At 39.4% G+C, this 18427-nt stretch overlaps 2 long non-coding RNA genes across 2 annotated transcripts in view; one reads left to right on the forward strand and one right to left on the reverse strand.

Moving 5' to 3' along the window:
- LOC116585516 overlaps nucleotides 1-18427 on the reverse strand; it is a 75418-nt gene that overhangs the window by 7839 nt on the left and 49152 nt on the right. The gene's annotated exons all lie outside the window — the stretch shown is intronic.
- LOC116585518 lies at nucleotides 319-16773 on the forward strand. The gene is made up of 3 exons (XR_004283678.1): nucleotides 319-328; nucleotides 12772-12774; nucleotides 16598-16773. It is a non-coding gene; the product is annotated as an uncharacterized LOC116585518 (long non-coding RNA).

The raw sequence follows: 18427 nt of genomic DNA on the forward strand, positions 1-18427 counted from the left end.
CATCAGACAGAGATGTGCTTATCCTAGAGCTCATACAAGGTCATAACGGCTCTGGGTCTCTCACACATACTTGGCTTTCTTCTGCATGGGCTTCATTCTCAGGAAGGCCCTCCTGGGGAGTTGGCAAAGTGACTCTCAGCCATTGCATAATCAAAGTAGTACATACTACTAATTTCAAGTCCAGGAGAAAAGGGCTTTTTTCCAATAATCTGAGCAGAGTCATTGCCAGCAGAGTCACTGTCTCTGACAGGCCTGGATTCAGGCAAATGTCCACCACCGAACCAGACATTATGGGCAAAAGAATAAGATTCATTCATTGGCCAAGCCTGTATCACATGACCATCCCTGGAGCCAGAAACAGATAGTCGAAGGTGAAGACAAGTGTTTCCCCAAAGAAAATAAGTAATAGATGTTGGGTGGGCAAAAATGGCATATAGAAACTACTCACCACAAGGAATTATTTAGAAGAAGATTTAAAAGATTTAGAAGATTTTTTTAAATTTAAGAAATCTAAGAAATTTTAAAAATTATTTAGGGATGCCTGGGTGTCTCAGTTGGTTAAATGTCTGCCTTCAGCTCAGGTCATGATCCCAGGGTCCTGGGATCAAGTCCCACATAGGGCTCCTTGCTCAGCAGGGAGCCTGCCTCTCCCTTTGCCTGATGTTCCCTCTGCTTGTGTTCTCTCTGACAAATAAATAAAATCTTATTAAAAAATTATTTTAAAAAATGACAAGTTCCAGTTCAAGGTGGTAACACAGGAAGGATCCTGAACTCCTCGCTTCCCACAGACAACAAATCTACAGCTACATATGCAACAGTTTCTACAGAAAGAAACCTAAGAACTCGTTGACCCACTCCTTCACATTGGGTGAACCAGAAAAAACCCACATCAAAACCAGTAAGGAAAGGCCAAGACACAATCTGTTCATAAATGCTTTGGCACAGAGACCCACAATCAGAAGTAAATTAATAACCCTGAGTTTCTCATTGAGGAGTGAAGGGTTTGAATCCCACATCCCAGTTTTTAAGACCTACACTTCAGAAGTGAGCCCCCAAAACATCCAGCTTTGAATACAAACAGGGCTTGCATCCCTAAGACCCACAAAGCTATAGCAAACTGAGGAACAGTTCTTAAAAGCCTGTGGATTCACCCACCCCAGAATACAGCACAGAGGCAGGAAAGCAACCAGTTTTTCTGTATATAAAGCTTATCTTAAAGCATCTGATTTACCACACATAAACTCTCACATACCACACATATACTCATAAACTCTCATATACCACACATATACTCTCCAAAGACAGAGGCCAGTAGATGCTATCTTTGCCCTCTCTCTCTGCCTGCATCCAGTTCACCAGTATCTACTGGAAAGGAGCTTGTGTACCCATCTGGCACCCCCGTTTTGTGGCTGCCACCCAGGGAAAAACTCTTGACCACGTGACTCTGGTGGCCCATGGGGCTTACACACATTGATAAAGACTTCTGCACGGCTACACTCCACAGCATAGTGGGGAGGCAATAGACTGAGGTACTCAGGGTTTCTACAAAAAAGGCCAATTACTTTATAACTTCAGCCTCAGGGACCAGCGCCTAATTAAACACACATCTAAGAGTTGACTACAATCTTCTACAAAGACCCAGGAGGAAAGGTGCTATCTTCACACTCTCCCCAGTGTGCTTCAGACTACCGGTGTCTCCCAGAAAGGAGCTTGTGCACATGTCAAGTGCCCTGTCTTTTTGTGGCTGCCTCCCGGGGAATGACCTGTGGTCACCCCTGGCTCACGTGGGCAGCAGGGCTGATACTATCAAAGGGCTGAAAGTAAGAAAACTGCCAACAAGGGTGCCTGGCCGGCTCAGTCGGAAGAGCAAGTGACTCTTGATCTCAGGGTCATGTGTTCAAACGCCATGGTGAGGGTAGAGATTACTTAGGTAAATAAAGTATTTAAAAAAAAGAAGACCCGCCAAACAAGAATATTCTACACAGCAAAGCTATTCTTCAGAACTGGAGAAATAAAGTTTTCCAGGTAAGCAAAAGCTAAAAGGAATTCACTACCACTAGACTGACTTTACAAAAAATGTTAAAGAGCCTCTTTAAGTGGGAAATAAAGGGTACTAACTAGTAACAGTCAAACATCTGAAAGTATAAATTTCATTGTTAAGGGTGAATATAGGGAACTCAGAATAAACTGATGTTGTAAAGATGGTGGGTTAATAACATAAATTAGTAGGAAGGTTAAAAGACAAAAGGAATTTTAAAAACCCTAAAACCATAATAAATAGATACACAGGATTTAAAAAATGTAAATTGTGACATCAAAACCATAAGACATGGGGGCAGCAGGGAATAAATATGTGTAGCTTTAGAATGTATTCAAACTTTTTTTAAAAAAATATTTTATTTATTTACTTGACAGAGAGAGAGAGATCACAAGTAGGCAGAGAGGCAGGAAGAGAGAGAGTGGGAAGCAGGCTTCCCACTGAGCAGAGAGCCTGATGTGGGGCTCAATCTCAGGACCCTGAGATCATGACCTGAGCTGAAGGCAGAAGCTGAACCCACTGAGCCACCCAGGCACCCCTTCAAACTTTTTTTTTTTTTTTTAAGATTTTATTTGAGGGAGAGAGAGTGAGTGAATGAGAGCATGGCAAGTGAGGGAGGGTCAGAGGGAGAAGCAGACTTCCCATGGAGAAGGCACTCCAGGATCATGACTTTAGTTAGCCAAAGGCAGATGCTTAACTGACTGAGCCACCCAGGGGCTTGAAACTTAAACTATAAATCATTTTATATAAACCTCAGGGTAACCAGAACAAAAACCTACAGTAGACAGAAAAAAGTTAAAGGAATCTAAGTATAATGTTACAGAAAATCATCAAATCACAAAGGAAGAGAGCATGAGAAAAAGGAATTACAAAACAGCCAAAAAACAATTACCAAGACACCAGCAGGTATCAATAATTACTTTACATATAAACAGACTAAATTCTCTGACCAAAAGACAGAATGGCTGAATGAATAATAATTTTTAAAAATCCCATCTATACAGTGTCCATGAGAAACTCACTTCAGATGTAAAGACACACACAGACAATGCAAGAATAGAAAAAGATATTCCAAGCTAATGAAAACCAAAAGAAAGCTAGAGTAGCTATACTTCTAACTAGACTAAGACTTTAGAAAAAGACTAATGAGAGACAAAAGAAAGTCATTATACAATGAAAAAGGGGTATATCAAACAAGATCTAACATTTGTATTTCTGCACAAAACAGTGGAGCATCTAAACATACAAAGCAAATATTAACAGACATAGAGGGAGAAAAAGTCAGCAGCACATTAATGACTGGGGACTTTAATACCTCACTTTCATCAATGGATATATCATCCAGAGAAAATAAATCAGAAAACATTGGCCTTAAATGTCACTTTAGACCAAATGGACTTAACAGACATACAGAACATTCCATCTTAAAGCAACAGAATATACATTCTACTAAAGAACACATGAAACATTCTTCTGAACAGGTCACAGTTTAGGCCACAAAACAAATCTTAATAAATTTTAAAAAGACTGAAATTACATCAAGCACCTTTTCCAACCTCAGTGGTATGAAACTAGAATCAATTACAAGAAGAAAATTAAATTCCCAAATCTGGAAATTAAACAGGCTACTGAACAACCAATAGGCCACATTAGAATTCTAAGAAATCAAAAAATACCTTCAAACATATGAAATTGAAAATATGCCAAGACTTAAAGACACAGTGAAAGCAGTTCTGAGAGGGAAGGTCATGGCAATAAATGCCTACATTAAGAAATAAGAAAGATGTCAAATAAACTTTTATACCACAAGGAACTAGGAAAAGAAAAATCAAGCCCAACATTAGTAGAAAAAAGAAAATAAAGATCAGAGCAGAAATAAATGCTATAGAAACAAACAAACAAAAAAAACCCATTAAAATGTATTAAACTAAGAGCTGGTTTTTTTAAAAAAATAAATAGTTAAACAAAATAGGCTACCTTTAGCTAGACTCACCAAGAGAAAGACCAAGGACTCAAAATGAGAAATGAAAGAGGGGATGTTACAACTGATACCACAGACATACAAAGGATCACAAGAGGCAACTGTGAACAATTATAAGCCAACAAATTGAACAACCTAAAAGAAATGGTTCAAATCCTGGAAACGTACAACGAACAAAGACTGTAACAAGAAGTAGAAAATTTTAACAGACCATGAATGAGAGTAAGGAGACTGAATCAGTAAGCAAAAACCTCCCAATAGACAAAAGTCCAAGCCAAAATAATGTCATTGGTAAATTGTACCAAACACTTAAAAATAGCAGCAATCTTCCTCAAACTCCAAAAATAGAAGAGGAAGGAACACTTCCAAACTCATTTTATAAGTTGGTATTACCCTGATACTGAAACCAGACAAGAATACAAGAAAATTATGCATCAATACTTCAGATGAAAATACAGAATTCCTCAACAAGATAGTAGCAAACCAAATTCAAAAATACATTAGAAGGATCGTACAAGGGAGAGCTGGGTGGCCGAGTCAGTTAAGCATCTGTCTTCGACTCAGGTCATGATCCCAGAGTCCTGGGATCGAGTGCTGCATCAGGCTCCTTGTGCAGTGGGGAGCCTGCCTCTCCCTCTACCTGCCACCGCCCTGCTTGTGCCCTCCCTCTCCGACAAATAAATAAAACCTTTAAAAAACAAAAACAAAAAAACAAAAAAAAAGAGGAGGAGGATCATACAAAAGGAACATCACCAACACAGAGACTTAAATCATTCCTGACTTTGCTGCTTATCACAGGGAAAACAACTAACAACTATTTGTAGAAGAGACACCATCTAGAAAGTGGGGGTGAGGCTAAAGCATCCTCCTGCACCCAAGACCAAGATGGACAACATTAGAAGGGTAAGAAAGGTGTTTACATGCTGATTGCATTGTCCCTTCCCCAGACCACTGCAACACACATCAAGAGGTCTCCCCAGAGCCTACATTTCCTCCAGTAGGAAAAAAAAACCCAGCATGAAGATCTGCCCTCCCCTACATTGTGGGCTCATTCTTGGGAACCCCCACTCTGGTCTCATACCACAGGGATTTCAAGAGAATGTGCAAGCACTGACCACTGGTAATATGACTGTGAAGTAGAAAGGGGAAGGGACCTGCAGCAACCAGCACTCAAATCTTGGCAGACCAACTTCCTACCGTGCCCAAATGGATGTCCCATCCAGCACCTCTGCTGATGTGCAGAGCCAAAACGGTAGCAAAGTCTGACAGGGACCTCAGCAGGGCATAGGTCTGCCTGATTTGGCATCTTAAATCAAGAGCTATGAAGTCTGTGTGCTGACCCCACCCCCCACAAGCCCCCGTAGGCAGAGGAGTGAAATCATATCCTCACCCACTACTAGGTGCTCCTGTCCTGCTCAAGCATAAAGAGCCTTGCTGGCCTTGAAGCCAGCTATCCTGCTTGGACCAGATAGGTGAGCTAATTCAGAACCTTACCCACTGCTTGAGTATAGCTCCTGATCCCTCCCAACCACAAAGCCTCATACTTGGAAATTCTTGAAAACTGCTTGGATCTGCCCCCCAGTCCCTCCCCAGCCCTGAACCCTGCCAGAGCTAAATTGTAGCCCTATCTACACCTCTATGAAGCATCCAGACCCACCCACACAGAAAGCCTGGCCAGAACGCCAGCAAAGCTATGTGATCCAGCAACACTGAAACAGAAAGTCCAGCAGCCAGGACTCATGGTCTCCAGAACAAAGCCAGGCGCCCCATTAGACCAGGAGAATTAGGGACAGCACACCTAGAATCAAGACCACAAAGAGTCTTTGCAGCCTTGGAACTAGTTTTCTTGCTGTACCTGGGCAGGGAAACTAATCTGTAGCTCAGTCATTTGGTGAATAGTCTTCAGCCTACCTGAACAGAGAACCTAACCAGAGTACACAGGGAGCTACATTCCCATCCAACAGCACTCTTTACAGAGGCCTTAAACACAGAATACCGACTTTGCCATCTGCTGAGCAAAACCAGGGGCTCTGTCTTATCAGCAAATTCAGTGCACAGTCTTGTCTGATTTGGGTCCCCAAAAACCAAGCACACAGATCCTCAGACCCATCCTACTGCCCCAGCAATGCAGAGAAGCTAATTCATAGCCCCACCCACTACTGAGTATATTACCCAATCGCACCCATTTGGTAAGCCTGACTAGAGAACCCAGATAACATCCTATAGCCTCATTTAGGCAGGGAAACAAGCCAACAAGCCAGCAGTAGTCGCCAACAGTTCTCAGCCAACAACACACACAGCCCAACCTTTGAGCTTGGGCAGTGGCCTTGTCAAAAAACAGACCACAAGTGAAATCCTCACCTATAAAGACATTACAGTCAGACATGCCCAGAAACTCAAACAGATCAGAATGGTGAAGAAAGTTCCCTGCCAAAGCAAATATGTAAAATCTGGAAGAGGAGACACTTACTCAAATGTGCACAGACAAATATATCAAACAAATATCATGGAAAACTCTGGTAAACATGAAGCCACCAAAGGAAACCAGGACAGCCTCAATAACGGATCAGATAATAATTCAAAATAGTTTGAGGCACGTGGGTGGCTCAGTCAGGTAAACATCTGACTCTTAGTTTCAGCTCAGGTCGGGATCCCAGGATCATGGGATCAAGCCCCGAAATGGGCTCTACACTCAGCGCAGAGTCTTCTTGAGATTCTCTCTCCCTCTGTCCCCCCCTACTCATGCATTCTCCTTCTCTTCCTCTCCCTCTAAAATAAATCTTTTTTAAAAGTTCAAAATAGTTCTTTTTTTTTAATTAAATTAATTTATTTATTTTCAGAAAAACAGTATTCATTATTTTTTTACCACATCCAGTGCTCCATGTAATCTGTGCCCTCTATAATACCCACCACCTGGTACCCCAACCCCCCCCCGCCCCTTCAAACCCCTCAGTTGTTTTTCAGAGTCCATAGTCTCTCATGATTCACCTCCCCTTCCAATTTACCCCAACTCCCTTCTCCTTTCTAAGACCCCTTGTCCTCCATGATATTTGTTGTGCTCCACAAATAAGTGAAACCATAAAATAGTTCTTTTAAAGAAGTCTACTGAAAGAAAAGTCTAGTGAACTACAAAACACACCAATAACAAAATGAAATTAGGAAAACTGTATGTGAATAAATTCAGTAGTTCAAGAAATAGAAAACAGAAACAAAAACAAATCAAATTCTAAGGCTGAAAAAAAAAAGACTAAAATAAAGGATTCAATAGAGAGCTTCAAAAGGAGACTTGACCACACAAAAGAATCCTTGATCTAGAAGACAGGAAATTTGAAATTACCCAGTTAGTAGAATAAAAAAACCAAAAATGATGGCACATGGGTAGCTCAATCAGTTAAGCATCTGCCTTTGGCTCAGGTCATGATCTCAGGACCCTAGAATCCAGCCCCACACTGGGCTTCCTGCTCCTCTGGGAGCCTGCTTTTCTCTTTCCCTCTGCCTGTCACTCCCCCTGCTTATACTCACTCTTTCTCTATCAAATAAATACTTTTTTAAAAAATGAAAAAAAAGTGATGAAAGCCTATGGGACTTATGATATATAATCAAAATAAATAATACCCATATCACGGGAATTTCAGAAGAGAAAGGGACAGAGGGTGTATATAGAGAGCAATGATGACTGAAAATTGCCCAAACCTGAGGGGAGAGATAAACATCCATCTCCATGAGGCTCCAAAATATCCCAAATAGTTTGAATCCAAATAGGTGTAAAGCAAGATTTATTATAATCATTCAGAATTTTTTTCTTTGAATATTTTCAATATATCATCTAATTCTCTCCTGGCCTGCAACATTTTGTTGAAAAATCTGCTGATAGTGTTATGGGGTTCCCTTTTATCTAATTTCTCTTTTCTCTTGCAGCTTTTAAAATTTTGTCTTTGACTTTTGACTGATTTTAGAACCAAGAATTCTATACCCAGCAAAGCTGTCCTTCAGAGATGAATGAGAGATAAAAGCTTTTTCAAACAAACAAAAGCTGAAGGAATTTAGGACAATGAGACCTGCCTTACAAGAAATGCTAAAAGGATTTCTCTGACTTGAAGTAAAAGGTAAAACCCTAAGAAAGGAGTATAAAATTCATTTGTAATGGTAAATATATATTCAAAGTTAGATTCTGTTATAGAATATTGGTGATCCATAATTCATTTACAAGTCTAGTTTAAAAGTTAAACATCCATATCTACATTAACCTTTATTAGTTACACAATATAAGAAATAGGTAATTTGAACATAAAACCTAAAATGTGAGAGAAATAAAAGTGTAAAGTTTTGGAATTCTACTGAAGGAAAGTTGTTGGGAGGTTTTACAATTTTAAGGTATTTTCTGTAAGCCTAATGGTAACCACACTGGAAGACCTATGGTAATTACACAAAAGAACATGATGAAGTCAAAGTATATGGATACCACAAGACATCAAAACACAAAAACAATACAACAGGGGGGGAAGGGCACAACAGATCTATAAGCCAAACAAAATAAAATGGTAACAATAATTTCACACCTCTCAAAAATTACTTTAAATACAAATGGTTTAAATTTCCCAAAAGTCAAAGAATGGCTGAGTGGATTTTATTTTAAAGATTTATTTATTTATTTATTTGACAGCCAGAAATCACAAGTAGGCAGAGAGGCAGGCAGAGAGAGGAGGAAGAGGGCTCTCTGCTCGGCAGAAAGCCCGATTAGGGGCTCGATCCCAGGACCCTGGGATCATGACCCAAGCCAAAGGCAGAGGTTTTAACCCACTGAGCCACCCAGGTGCCCCTGGATTTTATTTTAAAGGGTACAATGATATGCAACCTACAAAAGACTTATTTTAGTCTTTTAAACACATAGACTGAGAGTGAAGGCACTTAAAAAGATATTTCAAACAAAAGTAACAACAACAAAAAGCAGGGACAACTATACTTGTATCAGACAAAACAGATGTTAAACCAAAAGAGGGTTTAAAAAAAAGAGAGAGAGAGAGAGACAATGAAGGTCATTATATAACAATAAAGGGGTCAATCCACCAAGATGGTAGAACATTTGTAAATATTTATGTACCCAACATCAGAGCACCCAAAAATAAAGCAAAAGTTAACACTGCCAAAACACACCTTAGAAATAAACAGGAATATGGGGCACTGGGGTGGCTCAGTAGGTTAAAGCCTCTGCCTTCAGCTCAGGTCATGATCTCAGGGTCCTGGGATCGAGCCCCACATCAGGCTCTCTGCTCAGCAGGGAGCCTGCTTCTTCCCCTCTCTCTCTGCCTGCCTCTCTGTCTACTTGTGATCTGTCTGTCAAATAAACAAATAAAATCTTTTTTAAAATAAAAAAAAGAAATAAACAGGAATACAACAATAGTTAGAGACTTTAATACCCATCTCCCAATTATGAGCGGATCATCCAGAGAACCAACAGAAACAGTGGATTTGAACATTATAGACTAAATAAACCTACTAGCCACATATAGAATATTCTATTCAAAAACAACAGAATACCTGTTACTCGCAAGCACACATGGAACATTTTCTAGGACTCTATGTTAGGCCACAAACAAATTCAAGAAGACTGAAATCATACCAAGAATCTTCTGACTACCTTCATATGAAACTACAAATAACAAGAAAGAAACTAGGAAATTAAAAAATACATGGAAACTAAACAAGCTCTTGAACAACCAATGAATGAAGAAAAAAGAGGGGAAATAAGAAGTGTTTTGAGATAAACAAAAATGGAAACATACTATACCAAAACTTATGGTATGTAGCAAAGCACATCTAAGTGGGAAGTTCATAGGAATAAACATCTATGTTAAGAAAAAAGAAAGACCTCAAATGTGCAACCTAACTGTGCCCTCAGGAACTAAAACAAGAAAAAAATGAACTCAAAAGTTGGAAGGAAGAAATAAAGATTATAGCAGAAATAAATAAAATAAGAAGAGGAAGACAATAGAAAAATAAAATTAAGAATTGATTCTTTGAAACAGAATTGGGCAAACTTTAGCTAGACTAACCAAGGAAAAAGGGGAGCAGACCCAAACCAATAAAATTCAAAATGAGAAAGAAAACATTACAACTAAAAGAGGCTACTGTGAATAATATATGCCAATAAACTGGACAACCTAGAACAGAAAAATTCTTAAAAACATACAACCTAAATTGAATCATGAAGGGGGAAAAAAAAAACCTAAACGGACCAATTATCGGTAAAGGGACTGAATGATTTTAAAATATCCCAAAAAATAGAAATACCCAATGACCCTGCAATTGCACTACTGGGTATTTAGCTCAAAAATACAGATGTAGTGAAAAAAGGGCCATCTGTAGCCCAATGTTCGTAGCAGCAATGGCCACAGTCGCCAAACTGTGGAAAGAACCAAGAAGCCCTTCAAAGGATGAATGGATAAGGAAGATGTGGTCCATATATACTATGGAGTATTATGCCTCCATCAAAAAGGATGAATACCCAACTTTTATATAAGCATGGACGGGACTGGAAGAGATTGTGCTGAGTGAAATAAGTCAAACAGAGAAAGTCAAGTATCATACAGTTTCACTTACTTGCGGAGCATAAGGAATAATATGGAGGACATTAGGAGAAGGAAAGAAAAAGTGAACTGGGGGAAATCAGAGGGGAAGACAAAACATGAGAGACTCTGGACTCTGAGAAACAAACTGAGGGTTTTGGAAGAGGGGGTGGATGGATGGGTGAGCCTGGTGGTGGATATTAAGGAGGGTGTGTATTGCATGGAGTATGGGGTGTGGTGCATAAACAATGGATCTTGGAACACTGGGGAAAAAATAAATAAATAAAATTAAGATCTTAAAAAAATAATAAAAATAAATAAATAAAATATCCCAAAAAAGAAAACCCAGAATGACATCCCTGGTGGATCTTAACTAACATTTGAAGAATTAATGCCAATTCTCAAAGTCTTCAAAAAACAAAAACAAAAAATAAAACAAAGACAAGAAGGAGACGGTCTTAAACTTATTTTACCAGAACATTACACTGATTCCAAAGCCAAAAAACACACTACCAAAAAGAAAATTATAGGCTCATATTCCTCATTGATATAAAAACAAAAATTCTCAAATACTAGCAAACTGAATTCAGCAGCACTTTTAAAGGATTATTCACCATGCTCAAGTGACATTTATCCCTGGGATGCAAGGACAGTTTAACCTCTGCAAATAGTGCAGCACATCACATAAACAGAAAGGGAAAAATCATATGATCATCTCAACACACACAGAAAAATAATCATTTGACAAAATTAAAACCCATTTAGGATAAAAGCTCAACAAACTGGGAATAGTAGGATTTTACCTCAACGTGATAAAGGCCACAAATGACAAGCCCATACCTACCATCATACTTAGTGATAAAAGTTGAAAGCTCTTCCTCTAAAATCAAGAACAAGACAAAAGTACTCACTCTATTTTTATTCAAGATAGTACTGCAAGTCCTAGCCACAGCAATTAGGCAATAAAATAAATAAACTGCACCAGAATTGGAAAGGAAAAACTAAAACTCTCTCTACTTGCAGATGACGTGATTTTTTACATAGAAAATCATTAAGACCCCAGGGGAAAAAAATGGTTACCTCTAATTAAAAAAATTCAGTAAAGTTATAGGATTGCAAAACTAACATGGGAAGCAATTGCATTTTTTAAAAGATTTATGTAGAGAGAGAGTACATGCACACAAGTATGGAAAGGGACAAAGGGTGGGAATCTCAAGCAGACTCCCCACTGAGTGTGGAGCCCAAGGCTGGGCTCAATTTCATGACACAAGAGATCATGACCTGAGCCAAAAACCAAGAGCCAGACACTCAACCAGTGTTGCTATAGCATTTCTATACACTAACAATGAATTACATGAAAAAGAAAATGATCCCATTTACAATAGCATCAACTATAAAACACTTTGGTATAAACTTAACCAAAGAGGTAAAAAGATCCCTACTCTGAGGACTACAAGACTTTGGTAACAAATCAAAGACAATACAAATACACGTAAAGAATTCTTTGTGCTCATAAATTTGGAAGAGAATTGCTAAAATATCCTAAGTTCACTTCATGTCCCACAGATGCAACTGGATAACATTCACATCAGTGTAAATGACCCAAAGACTGCAAGAATAAACTCCACAGCTAAATGCAGAGAAGAGGCCACAATGAAGATGGTAGGAAGGGCAGGAACACATCAGACTCTCAAGTCCGTCCACTGGAGGGAGGGAGCGACAGGCACAGAGAAAGGAAAGAAACAGACCCTCAGTGCACAGAAGTCAGTTGCATTTCTTTACACTAACAATGAGGCAGAAGAAAGAAATCAAAGAATCAATCCCATTCACAATTGCACCAAAAACCATACCTAGGAATAAACCTAACCAAAGAGATAAGGATCTGGACCCTGAAAACTATAGAACATTCATGAAAGAAATTGAGAAAGACAGGAAGAAATGGAAAAACATTCCATGCTCATAGACTGGAAGAAAAAATATTGTTAAGATGTCTAGCCTACCCAGAGCAATCTATTCATTCAGTACAATCCTTATCAAAATATCAACTTTTTTCACAGAGCTGGAAAAAAACAATCCTAAAACCAGTAGAGACCCCAAAAGCCAAAGCAATCCTGAAAAAGAAAATCAAAGATAGAAGCATCACAATCCTGGACTTCAAGCTGTATGACAAAGCTATAATTATCAAGACAGTATGGTACTGGCACAAAAACAAACACACAGATCAATGGAACAGGATAAATCCAGAAATGGGCCCTCAGCTCTGTGGTCAATTAATCTTCAACAAAGCAGGAAAGAATATCCACTGGAAAAAAAGACGGTCTCTCCAACAAGTGGTGTTGGGAAAATTGGGCAGCCACATCCAGAAAAATGAAACTGGACTATTTCCTTACACCATATACAAAAACAGACTCACTGTGGATGAAAGAGCTAAATATGAGATAGTAATCCATCAAAATCCTAGAGGAGAACACAGGCAGCAACCTCTATGACTTTGGCTGCAGCAACTTCTTGCTAGACATGTCTGCAAAGGCAAGGGAAACAAAGGCAAAAATGAACTATTGGGACTTCATCAAGATAAAAAGCTTTTGCACAGCAAAAGGAATAGTTAACAACTTAAAGGAAACCTGTGGAATAGAAGGTGATATCTGCAAACATCTTGTCAGATAAAGGGCTAGTATTCAAAATCTACAAAGAACTTATCAAACTCAACACCCAAAAAACCAAACAACCCAGTCAAGAAATGGGCAGAAGTCATGGACAGACATTTCTCCAAAAAGACACCCAAACGGCCAACAGACAAATGAAAAAATGTTCCTCACTCAGCATCAGGGAAACACAAATCAAAAATCACAATGAGATAACATCTCATACCAGTCAGAATGGCTAAAATAACCACTCGGGAAATAACGAATGTTGGCAAGGATATGGAGAAAGGGGAACCCTCCTACACTGTTAGTGGGAATGCAAGCTGAGCAACCACTCTGGCAAAAACTATGGAGATTCTTCAAAAAGTTGAAAATAGAACTACCCTATGACCCAGTAATTGCAAAGGATACAAAAATATGATTTGAAGGGGCAGATGCACCCTAATGTTTATAGCAGCAATGTTCACAATAGCCAAACTATGGAAAGAGCACAGATGCCCATCAACAGATGAATGGATAAAGATGTGGTATGTGTATATACGTATGCACATACACACACAATGTGTACACACACACACACACACACTGTATACATACACACATATGTGCATGCACATACACATACACACAGGAATATTACTCAGCCATCAAAAAGAATGAAATCTTGCCATTTGCAATGATGTGGATGGAACTAGAGAGTACTATGCTAAGCAATATAAGTCAATCATAGGAAGAAAAATACTGTAAGATTTCACTCATATGTGGAATTTAAGACACAAAACAGAGGAACATAGGGGAAGGGAGGGAAAAATAAGACAAAAATCAGAGAGGGAGGCAAACCATAAGAGACTCTTAGGGAACAAACTGAAGGTTGCTAGAGGGGAGGTGGGTGGAGGGATGGGATAACTGGATAGTGGGCACTAAGAAGGACACTTGAAATAATGAGCACTGGGTATTGTATATAACTGATGAATCACTGAATTCTACCTCTTTTTTTTTTTAATATTTTACTTATTTGTTTGACATGGTGGCAGGGAGAGAGGGAGGGAGAGAGAGAGCAAGCACAAGCAGGGGGAGTGGCAGGCAGGGGAGAAGAAGATCCCCACTGATCAGGGAGCCCCATGCAGGGCTTGATCCCAGGACCCAGGATTATGACTTGAGCCAAAGGCAGATGTTTAACCAACCGAGCCACACAGGCGCCCCTTGAATTTTATCTCTGAAAATGATAATACACTTTGCTAATTACATTGAAATTAAATATATATATATATATTTTTAATGGAAGAAACAGACCCTCACACAAGGGAGCCTCATGGGGAAGCCAAATCCACATAGCATTTGGCTTTGAAAATCAAAGAACTGTGTGAGTTCTTACAACATGCAGGACTTAAAGCCTGGGACTTTAAAAGTCAGCAGGCTTGGGCCTGGGAGAGCCCAGACTGTGAAAGAACCTGGGTCGCCACGGTTAAAGAGAAAGTATTAAAAATAGTTCACAGAGAGTCAGTATAGAAGGAGCAGTTTGAAAAATGCCTGGGGCATACAGGAAGGAGACTTATTCACTAGTCTCAGAGTGCATTTGTTCAGAAAGGCAGCGCAGGGATCACTGAGTGACTTTTTCAGGAATAAGAAATGTGGCAGGTGCCATTTTCCTCCCCAGTCCCCAAGCATAAACACATAGCCACCTGCAGTAACCGGCAAGGTGCCAGCATTCATTACCTAACTTGCTTACACAGCACCCCCACACCCCCCATACCTCCAGCTGGGCCTGCCTCAGTGCCAGCACTTTAGTCCTGCCCCCTTCGGAAGACTGAAACAAACCCTGTGAACACTGTGTCTCCCTAATGTACATTCTGCGGGGTCTCGATCCTGGCAGCGGCTGGTTACCTTCTGTGGAGGATGCATACACCTTTTTAAACTGAGCTTGCTACCCACTACTTTCAGGTAACACATAGAGAAACACAGAGTTAGACAAAATGAGATGGAGGAGGGGATCATAAAAGAATAAGACCAAAAAACAAACAAACAGACAAACAAAGAGACCTAAGTGAAATGGAAATTAGTATCTCAGAGAATTTAAAGTAATGATCATAAAAGATACTCCGAAGGGGCATCTGGGTGGCTCATGTCATGATCTCAGGGTCCTGGGATCAAGCCCGGCATCAGTCTCTCTGCTCAGCAGGGAGCCTGCTTCCCCCTTTCTCTCTCTGCCTGCCTCTCTGCCTACTTGTGATCTCGCTCTCTCTAATAAAAATAAAAATTAGGGACGCCTGGGTGGCTCAGTTGGTTAAGCAGCTGCCTTCGGCTCAGGTCATGATCCCAGCATCCTGGGATCGAGTCCCACATCGGGCTCCTTGCTCGGCAGGGAGCCTCCTTCTCCCTCTGCCTCTGCCTGCCATTCTGTCTGCCTGTGTTCGCTCTCTTTCCCTCTCTCTCTCTGATAAATAAATAAATTAAATATTTTTTAATAAATAAATAAAAATTAAAAAAAAAAGATACTCCCAAGTCCTGAAAGAGAGAGAGAGAGAGAGAGAGATTGGAGGATATCAATGAGACAGTTAGAGAGATAAAGAACTAATCAGAGATGAATACAATAATTGAAATTAAAAATACATCAGATAAAATAAATAGCAGACTAGAGGAAGCAGAACAACAACAAAAAATCAGTGACCTAGAAGAAAGAGTAATGGAAAGTAAACAAGCTGAGAGGGTGAGAGGAAAAAAAGATTATGCAAAATGAGAGTAGGTTTAGGGAACTCAGTGACTCTATCAAGTACAGCATTCATATTATAGGGATCCCAAAAGAGAGAAAAAGGGAGCAGAAAAATTATTTGAAGAAATAATAGCTGAAAATCTCCCAAATCTGGGAAAGAAAACAAATTCCGACCCAAGAGGCAGAAAGATACCCCCAACAAAGTCAACCCCAGGTCTACACCAAGACACATAGTAATTAAGATGGCAAAAAGTAGCAACAGAATTTTAAAAGCAGTAAGAGAAATGAGGACAGTTACATACAAGGGAAACCCCATAAGCCTATCAGATTTTTCAGCAGAAACTGCAGGCCAGAAGGGAGTGGCAAGATGCATTTAAAGTGTTGGGGAGATAAATCTGCAGCCAAGAATACTCTATCCAGCAGAGCTATCATTAAAATAGAAGGGAAGATAAAGAGTCTCAGCCTAACAAAAGTTAAAAAGTTCATTACCACTAAACCAGCCGTAACCTAACAAGAAATATTAAAGGTAGAGTAGAAAGGAAAAACCATAAGTAAAAGTAAGAAAGGTACCCTTGCAGCATCCTCCGCAATTGTGCTTCCTGCATGAAGGTTATGGACAAGATGGTGCCGCCAGTGCAGGTCTCCCCACCAATCAAGGTTACCTGAAACCTCGGGCAGAAGAGGAGAGAAGGATAACTGCTGAGGAGGAAAAGCAGGAGGATGAACAGAAACAGATTAAGAGAGAAACCGGTAGAAGCCCAAGATGACAACATACTAAAGTGAGCCTGCCTTTCTCTGGAATGGTGTGGATGAATAAAGCTTTCTGTGTTCTTGGGCGGGTGGGGAGTGGGTAAAAAAAAGGTAGAAAGCACAAAAGCAGTAAAATAAGTATACCTGCAAAAATTAGTCAAGGGATTCACAAAACAAAAGGTATGAATTATGATACCACATACCTAAAATGTGGGGAAGAGAGTAAAGAATAGGTTCAAACTTCAGCAACCATCAACTTAATATAGGAGTAGATGTTATATACAGACCTATCGTTAACCACAAATGAAAATACAGTAACAGATAAGCAAAAAATAAAGAAAAAGGAATCAAAGCATAACACTCAAGAAAGCCAATTTATAGTAAGAAAAGAAAGCAAAGAAAGGAATAAAGAACTACAAAAATGACCACACAAGTAACAAAATAGCAATACGTACATACCAATCAATAATTACTTTGAATGTAAATGGACTAAATGCTCCAACCAAAGACACACGGTGACAGGAGGGATTAAAAAAAACAAACAAAAAACAAAACAAAACAAAACAAACAAACAAAAGAACCAAGACCCATCCAAAATGCTGCCTAGGAGAGATTCATTTCAGATGTAAAGCCACATGCAGACTGAAAGTGAGGGGATGGAGAGGGCACCTGGGTGACTCAGTCATTTAGTGCCTGCCTTCTGCTCAAGGTCATGATCCCAGGGTCCAGGGATCAGGCTCCCTGCTGGGTGGGAAGTCTGCTTCTCCTTCTTCTACTCCCCCTGCTTGTGTTCCCTCTCTCACTGTGTCTCTTTCTGTCAAATAAATAAATAATCTCAAAAAGATAAAAAATAAAAATAAAAAAGAAAGTGAGGAGATGGAGAAATATTTACAATGCAAACTGATGTGAAAAGAAAGCCAGGGCAGCAATACTTGTATCACACAAAATAGACTTTAAAACAAAGAACATAACATGAGACAAAGAAGGACACTATATAATAATAAAGAAAATAATCCAACAGGAAATAATTATAAATATTTATGGACCCAACATGGGAGCACCCAAACACATAAAACAGTTAATAACAAACATAAAAATACCTGATAGTAATGCAATAATAGTAGGAGACCTTCACACCCAGCTGACATCAATGGACAGATCACCTAAACAGAAATCAGCAAGGAAAGCATAGCTTCAATGACACATCGGACCTGGTGGATTTAACAGATATATTCAGAACATTCCACACTAAAACAACAGAATACACATTCTTTAAGCTCACATAACCCCTCTCCAGAATAGATCACATATCAGGCCACAAAACAGGTCTCAACAAATTAAAAAAAAAAAAATTCAAAATCCTATAGTGCACCTTTTCTGACCACAATACAGTAAGACTAGAGATAACTCACAAGGGAAAAAATCTGGAAAGAGCACAATTACATGGAGATCAAACAACATGCTACTAAACAACGAATGAGTCAGCCAGGAAATAAAAGAAATCAAAAAACATACAGAGATAAAAGAAAATAAAAACACAATGGTCTAAAATCTTTGGAATATAGCAAAAGTGGTTCTAGGAGGGAAGTTTATAAGCAATACAGGCCTACCTCAAGAAGAAAACTTTCAAATAAATAACTTAACCTTACACCTAAAGGAGCTAGAAAAAGAACAAATAAATCCCCAAGCCTTCAGCTTGAGTCAGTCCCCTATGGGCCTCCTTGCTGAGCATCTCCC

Source organism: Mustela erminea, chromosome 3, assembly GCF_009829155.1.
Source record: "Mustela erminea isolate mMusErm1 chromosome 3, mMusErm1.Pri, whole genome shotgun sequence".
Lineage (NCBI taxonomy): Eukaryota > Metazoa > Chordata > Mammalia > Carnivora > Mustelidae > Mustela > Mustela erminea.